The sequence below is a fragment of the Pollicipes pollicipes genome, unplaced genomic scaffold (assembly GCF_011947565.3).
Source record: "Pollicipes pollicipes isolate AB1234 unplaced genomic scaffold, Ppol_2.1 Scaffold_7261;HRSCAF=8764_pilon_pilon_pilon, whole genome shotgun sequence".
In the NCBI taxonomy this organism is placed as follows: Eukaryota; Metazoa; Arthropoda; class Thecostraca; order Pollicipedomorpha; family Pollicipedidae; genus Pollicipes; species Pollicipes pollicipes.
The window spans coordinates 40505455-40514311 of NW_023597054.1; positions in this window are offsets into that span (position 1 = coordinate 40505455).

Sequence of the window (8857 nt, forward strand, 5' to 3'; positions counted from 1 at the left end):
CGCCAGACATGAACAACTCCACGGCCATAACTGTGTTGGCCTTGAACGCTGCATGACCAATGGGGTATCAGTATTTGAATACCGTTCCCATGGCGCTATACATGCCTGAGAGGCCTTGAAATAGTCTGCTGGAAACAGTCTTCCAAATTTTGCTGGCGCACAACTTGGAAACTAGAAGGTTTCAGGTCTTAAGAAGGGCAAATGTGCACGCCGCGCTGATCTTCCTCAAAAGTACTCTTTCAGCTAAAATAAACTCATACAAATGTGGACCATGTGCTTAAATGGGGCATGCACTTCATATTTATGTGTTTGCAATGCTGCTGTAAAATGAGCACAACACAGTGTAGCAGTGTGAGCCATGATTGGTATATTAAAGAAAGAACGTAAGTTTTTACTCAAAACACAGTGATGCATTTGAGTAAATCGAGACTGAGCCCAGTCTAAGCTCAAGGCTGCACTGGCTGCGGCCGTCGAGAGACACCGTCACCGATTTACGAAGCTACGAGCAACCATACGATCGTTGCGAGACTTCGACTGTTCCACACAGGAATAGTCGTACTGCGCTGGCGACACGAATGAAACGCACAAACACAGCCACGCCATGGCGGAGCAACAGACACAGCCACGCCATGGCGGAGCAACAGACACAGCCACGCCATGGCGGAGCAACAGCGGCAACTCAGGCACGCGGACGCCTTTGACGCCTCGCCCATCTCTCGTTCACCATGTGCGACAGAGCGGACCGCTGAGCCGGCTACGGCCGGCAGGACAGCGTCGATGACGTGATACGTGATCAATAACGATGTGAATTACGGCTGTCTTTCGTCACCACCGCGCAAGTGAAGACTAAATACCGTACCGATATGTAGGCCCCGTAGTGACAATAGTAGCTAGTGTACTGGACGCCGCTCCTGATAAGGCTATAAAACCCTAGCTTCTGACATCCCCCCCCCGCCCGCCCCCGACCCGTTGGCAGGTAGCTGTCGCGCCATCGTCTGTGATGCCTGCCTGCTTGCAATGGTCACTCCGGACTCCCCGCACACCCAGACAGGTGTGCACCATGAACTGCAACTGCTCGTTGACAAGTTTGTTGAGGAATCTGCAGAAAACGAACCACCCGAGAAGTGTACCGCTACGCCAGCAGGCCGTCGAGGGCAAGTTTAAAGGTGGCCAGTAACGTCTGTTCAGTTATGATGCCGTCCTCGGTCACAGCGACCGCCGGGCTCCGAGTGACTGCGGTGAGCAGCTTCAGGCAGTCCGCCAGCGTCCGCAGCGGTCCCTTGTCGCAATTGGACGCAATTTAACAGCAGACAGGGTGGACAATATCATGTAACAGAACTGTGACAGGACTTTCAAATGGTATTGTCTCGCGCCAACTTTGGCCCAAACGAAACAATCGATTTGCCTTGGGCTGAATTACGTAAACCCTAAAGTGACACCGTCGCGGACAAATTAAAGCCAGTTGCTCAAAATAAGCCACTGGCTCAGTGCACCTCGCATGAGAAAGGCAGGACATAGGCCCTCAGGACTTAGGCCACTTAGATGGGTTATACGGAGACATGCACCGTCCACGTGCCCAAGTCGAGGGCGGTGAGGCGACTGCCGACTCCGACACCGCGAGCGGACGGCGCCCGCACCACGCCACCGATAACCACACCCCGATGGTGTTTTGTGGGTGAGCCAGTGCAACCAGAAATGCTGGTCTTCTGTTGGTTAAAAACCAGTGGGAACAAGGAGTCAGTCTCTGGTTCCTTTGAGGAATCGGTGGAAAGGAAAAACCAGCCTCCGGTTTCTGTGAATAAATCGCTGGAAATCAGAAACCAGTCTCGATGGAAGATCCAGTGGGAGCCAGGAATTTCTCTGGTGTTGTGGAAAGTCAATAGGAACCAGGAATCCGTATCTGGTTGCCGCGAAAGAACTAGTGAAAACCAGCAACCAGGGTTTGGTGCTTGCAAATAGCCGATGTGATCTAGGATCCAGGTGCTGCTGTTTGCGAAAATCAAGCCGAAACCACGACCCAGAGTGTCGTTTACATCAGGAAAAAGTGGGAACCACGACCCAGGGTGACGTTTACATGAAGGAAAAGTGGGAACCAGGAACGAACAGCGGGAACCAGGCGCATGTCTGCGCACCACCATCGTGTGATGCGTATATAGCAGCGTTTTTCCTTGACACTGTGTGCACACACGCAACACCCCCAGCGGCCAAATACCCCAATGTTCGTGACCAGATTGTGGGCAGCGGAGTCCGTTGCTGGAGTGGCGCCGCCATCTGAGCCATCCCAGGCCAGCATACTCGTTATGGCAACTTCTTGGTTCCGACGAGGTCCTACGCTTCGCAACCATGTTCTCCGTAGACGGTTGTAAAATTTTTTAATGCGCCTTGTTTGAGACAGTGTTATTCGTCAGTTAAGACCAATATTGTCATGCGCCCACAACGTACTTGCAGGATATACATGATAGAGGCATGGTTGGTACTGTACTATGCTCCATGTTCCGTTCACGAAAGATGGTGTGTGTGTGTGTGTGTGTGTGTGTGTGTGTGTGTGGTGTGTGTGTGTGTGTGTGTGTGGTGTTGTGTGTGTGTGGTGTGTGTGTGTGTGGTGTGTGTGTGTGTGGTGTGTGTGTGTGTGTGTGGGTGTGTGTGTGTGTGTGTGTGTGTGTGTGTGTGTTGTGTGTGTGTGTGGGTGTGTGTGTGTGGTGTGTGTGTGTGTGTGTGTGCGTTTGTGTGCGTATGCGTGTACATGCGTGCGTGCGTGCGTTGCATGTGCGTGCGTGCGCGCGTGCGAGCGTGCGCTCTTTCTAGCTCACCTTTATAAAATAGAAAATGGGTTTAATCTCGCAAACACTGTTGCACTCGACGACCTAGGTTATTGCAGTATTCAGCACCCCGACCACACTTTTGGTCCACTTCGCTTTAAGCATGGTGTAGTTTCCACAGTGAAGTTCCCCAATCGCAGTCCTAATTCCCAATTAGCACAGTCCGACCACGCAACACTGGCTCACCGCCGCATCTGGCCGGGCTCAGGCTGCAAAGTTGGCCCAAATTATATGCAACTGCACCGAACCCGAAATAGAAGTCAATCTGCGAGCACTGAGGCGAACCGCATCGAGAAAACTGGTAATGAAGCCGGCTTGATTTCGGTGGCAGCGCGCTGCCGATCGGTGCTGTCGTAGGCCCGGCGCGGGTATAGACTGAACCCGGTCCGGGCATGGACTGGACTCGGTCCGGGCATGAACTAAACCCGGTCCGGGTATGGACTGGACTCGGTCCGGGCATGGACTAAACCCGGTCCGGGTATGGGCTGGAATCTGCCCGGGTATGGACTGGACCCGGTCCGCGTGTGGGCAGGAATCGGTACGGGTAGGGATGGACCCGGTCCGGGTATGGACTGGACTCGGTCCGGACATGGACTAAACCCGGTCCTGGTATGGGCTGGAATCGGCCCAGGTATGGGCTGGACCCGGTCCGGGTATGGGCTGGACTCGGCCCGGGTATGGACTGAACCCGGTCCGGATATGGGCTGGACTCGGTCCGGGTATGGGTTGAACCTCGTCCGGGTATGGGCTAGACTCGGCCCGGATTTGGGCTGGACTCGACCCGGGTATGGGCAGGCGTGCTACACGGCCGGCATGGTTTGGCGGGCGGCACGACACACGCCGCCACGGCTCAGACACAGAGGACATCGGACCATGTGCATCGTGATGAACACTGAGGTCGAAATATTATAAAGTCATCGACGCCAATTGTTGCCACAGGGCAACTCTGGGTCCGAAAACATTGTTTTTACACCTCCCCTCCCCCGGGAAGTGGACATCTGATAGCCCCACTCCCCACTGCCTTTGAGACTTAAAGGTACAAATAAAACCCAGAGTCTTTACTCATAGTCTAAGCTATTTAAGGATATTAGGATTTCTGGTGATAGGTTGACAGGTAACCTTCCAGGTCACGAAAATTACCTTCAACAGGCTATGTTGAAAATGAGAAGCGTTCTTACTAGTGTAATTCCCTAAGTTAAAGAAACTGAAGTCATTCCGTTAGCACAAGCGTACTCCCTGCCGTTTTCTGGTTCCGAGAATTTCGTTTGCTTGGCTCTGAGTGAACTGAGTCCTCTCAGGTCACAAACAGCTCACACATCTGAAATGTCCATTGGAGCGGGGAATGCATAGTTGTTCTGCCGGTAGTTGTCAGACTGATCAAACCGCAGTGACGGGAGAACGTCCGATGCAGTGCTCAGCGGTGAAATGCGCCAGCTGTTCTTGTTTTCGTTCTCGAGACGGGGACAAATGCACGAGCGGCAACTAAATAGAGTGGCTGCCCTTGGATCTACAGTTACAAGCTTCAGTACTTCTTAAAGAGACTGTTCCACATTTGAAAACATTGAGGAAAACGTAAGATACAATGAACTTGGTTCACTTACAGCTGTCGGTTTGCTTTCAAGTGTATAAGGTGGCTCAATGCGGTCAAATTCTACTGCTTAGAAAATATGTACGTCACTATGTGATCGTTTGTCGCATCTTGGAATGTCTTTCTGACGTCAGAGTCGCTGCCAGACTGGCCGTGTTAGAGCTGCCGCTGCAGCAGACGGGCTGGATCACTTAAGCAGTTCAGCTTATCAAGAAGTGGACGTGTTCGCTGATGCGTGTTTGCTGAACCCGCTTATCGCTATGTGATCGTGCTTCAGCTTCTTCTTGTGGTGTCATTGTATATTTCGGGATTTTATATTACTTTCTCGCATTCCAATGCTCCTTTGTGGCGCTTTGGTGCACTTATTCCATTCTATTTTATTAATATTTCTTATTATTTATTTCAATACCTATTTCTGTCATAATTCATACTACTGCCCGAATTCCTGTACTATGCAGCACAAACCGTGATTCGGGTTGGAAACTCGCACTCAGCGCATTAAACCACTAGAAGGCACCTGATGTTCGTTGATGCCACGAATCGCACTGACGTGCGCCAGACACGAATAATTCGATGACCATGTTTGTCCTGACCACGAACACTGGATGGCCGGTGATATGACGGTATTCGCATGACGTTTCCATGGCGTCTTGTTTGCTTGGGAGCCCCTGAAATAGCCTTCACGAAACAGTCTGCGCAAACTGGCGGGCGTCAAGCTTAGAAACAAGAGGGCTCACAGCGCCGCCTCAAAAAGGCGGCGCTGTGAACTGCACTGAATAAACTTCAAAATTCATATCTCAGCTCAAATACCCAGAACAAAATGAGAAACACACACCCCTTAAACGACCTTTTTGGATTACAATACATTTTAACCGACGCGATGAAACAAGCATGCAATAGTTTGCATCCGATTGTGAGAGTGAGGGCGGGGGAGAGGGGGTGGGGTAACGGACAGAGCACGCCTCCCAAAGATACGCACTCGGCGCCACAGGACCAGCTTGCTATCAGCAACTCGCCATGCGGTGCCGATGGCCACGCGCCCCGCCACCACTGAATCGGTGACGACGTTAAATGTCGCCACAATCACACAGCGGTGAGATCTAATTTGGCCAGACCTATGACACGTCATTTGCATTTAGAGCAGCGGTCGACGAGCCGTGACAGCAGCCGTCCTTTCCGACCACGCCCCCCAGATGTGCACCGCTGCTCTGTCGCTGCCGACGGGGTGCCGCGGGAGCGAGAGCCGAAAAAGGCCACGAGGGAGCAGGGTGAGGGGAGGGAGGGAGGCAGGGGATAGGGGGCTCTAGGCAAGCAGGCAGGCGGGATATTTTATCGCTGGATACTGTTCTTCATTTGAGTTCAAGTAAAGTAAAATAGGGTTAAGCTAAAACAGTGCAGCATACAGTACATATATATATATATATATATATATATATATAGTATATATATATATCTATATATCTATATATATATGTATATATATATAATTATGTATATTATATGTATATATGTATAGATATATATATATATATATATATATATATATATATTATATATATATATATATATATATATATATATATACTATGCCGCATACGGCAGATAAAACCTCACAATAATAATCTTGATCCAAGGCTTCTTTTCCATAAGTCAGACCTACCATGAGGATTGGGTTCTGTGTGCCTTTGAAGTTTGCGATGCTGAATTATTGGGGAAGTGCTATAACCTAGTTTCCTAGAACATTTCGTGTTTACCACGTTGCAGGTCATCGAACGCTCAGTTTTACCCAGTTACTTACCTTGGTGCGGCTCAGTTTCTCTGGCCAAGGCAGCATTAAACCACGAGGCCGTTTTGTGCGCGATGGGTCCCATGCATGCTCCAGATGTCCAAGACACGAAACGCTCCGAAGAGTCCAGATCGTTTGTTTGCTGACAGGCCCACGATTACTATTTTTATTTCAAAGCCGTTTAACTACATCACTGTCTGGACACATTGCCAAATGGAACTACAGCCGCAGCTGGGATCGACCCAGCAGTCGCTATGTGCGCGTCATCGGCGTTGAGAAGCAGGTGGCTATTGAGATACGGCTGAGAAAGCTGTTGGCAGACAGAAGGCGAAGGGAGCGCAGGGGCGACCGAAGGATTCCTGCGCTCCTCCGTACAATAGCGGCAGGGTCGCTGAACCTCCACCGATCGCTTACGTAGGGCCGGCGCTCTGAGGTAGCTCCGGAGCTAAACTCACACCGAATATCTCACTTCCACGCCACTGTGACGGCAAATAACCACTACCGCCAGTCCAGCCCCGTTATGTGTGGTCCTCTTGCGTCCGATAACGACTACCGCTAGTCCACGCCAGCAGGCCCGCCCTCACAAGCTCGGCTGCCCGGGCAAGTCGACTCATTCCCCCACGTGGAAAGCTGTGCTCTTCACGCCGCTGTTCTTGAGCTCCGAGGGGGGCAGCGCGGCACTCTTCAGCAGATGGGAGTGTACCGCCAACCACTGACTTTGATTAATACCACGGCACCCTCCCGGCGGAGAATTAGTTGGCACGCCAGCCCCACGCTATCTAATGATGACACTTAATGATGAGCTGGCGTGCAGAGCCAGAGGGTGCAGAGCACTGCAGCGTGGCTGATTCCCCTCCGAGCGGAGACGGTGACCCCTGCTGGGCCCGCGCCGACCCTCGGCAGGACCCCGCCGGGCGCCGCCGCTCGCTGGTGATTTGGCCCATAGCGGTGAGCCGCCGGGCTGATTGATTTCCGACTGGGCCGTGGCAGTCGTCGGCGATGACATCTGATAAATGAGTTTGCTTTGTATGAATGAAACGGCAGCTATCGGCCAGTGCGAGCCCTGGCGAGCGAAGCGGTTGGTTGTGTCGCTCCGGGCAGGAGAGTGCGGCCCCTGCTCATGTCAAGCCGTTGTTGTGTCGCTCCGGGGAGAAGCGTGCGTCCCTGTTTTTGTTTTCGGGAAGAAGTTTGCGGCCCCTGTTTATCGTCTGGGGAGAAGCGTGCGGCCCTGTTTATTGCCTCCGGGGAGAAGCATGCGGGCCTTTCTCTGTCAAGCCGCAGCTCCCACGCCAGCGAAATGGCAGAGAACGGATAGCTGTGGGCAGTATAGATATTATATAGTATGATATTCGTGACACGTGTTTCATTTACAGGCTTTCAGTTAAGAACCAATACAACATACAGACTGCACTTTGCTGGTTAAGGCCGGGTCAGCATTGGGTCTCAGCGGGGTCACAGCAGGTCACAGCGGGTTGCACGGGTTAGATCTCTAACTCACCGGGCCAGGCCGGGCTGCAGGTTGATATTTTAAAAAAAAATTGGCGTCTTTTATTCACGTCATTAACCATTTACCAGTGTTGAAAATAAAACAACGATTAGAGGTCTACGCCCATTTCAGTATCCTGTGTTTGGTCCTATTCTAAATCCTACTCAACACCACATAACACTTTGATGTGAAAACTGGAATCGTCAACATATATCCATGTTGCTGGGTGAGTTCAAGTGGGTATCCACTGCAACGGACATGAAGAAAAGGTGAGTTTAAAGCAGGCTCTCCCCATTTTATGACGGGAAATAACTCGAACCTACACAACGATTTAAATGTACTGAGGTGTCATACATGTACGAGCATCTTTAGGCATCTGTGACAAGTGTGCTGACAGAAAGAGCCGAAGTGAATTTGTCAATATATCAGGATTCAGAAGTGGCACAACTGCTTTAGTACCCAACGGGTCGAAATGGCATGCTTCTGGCCTCACTGTGCTTGCGCCATGGATTGGGAAAGTCATGTGTCATGCTGGCGTTCCTAGTTGGAAGTCCGACATCTTACTGACAGAGGCAGCGAGATCAATTCAGGCCATTTTTCTATTGTGGTGATCAAGACAGAAAATATATTATGCGTCAGAATAGCTCATATGTGTGTTGTCGTTCCAACGTAGAAATGCAAGCAGTGCGGAAATTTGAAGGTTACTTTGATATAGAGAAAAGCAAGGCAGACCTACATCGCTTCTGTCAGCACGCCACTGACGTGTTCGCGATCGTTGTCAATAAGCATACTTTGTCAGCATGTCAGATGCGTGGTGGGTCACGGGTCACGGACCAATGGTGGAGAAAGGAAGCAGCGCCCGCGTCCCCCGTCCAGCGGCTGGCCGACATCTGTAGCGGCGAACGTTTTCCCTCACCGCGTAATGAGTGTATAATGCTGTCCACTGATGAGCCAGAGGTCCTGGCTTGCACGCGCCGAGCGCGATGACGGGCCGGCTCGGAGCCGGCGCAGCTCGGCGCCCAGATGACGCTGCCAACAGGCGCGGGACCGCGCCGTCGGCGCCGCTGCCAAATGCTGAATTATGACGGCGACGGCTAATGTCGGCTCTGTGTGCCGCGGCCGGCCGCTGTTCCACCTCGTTACGCCGGTACGGGAGTGACAACAGTCTCGGCAACCAC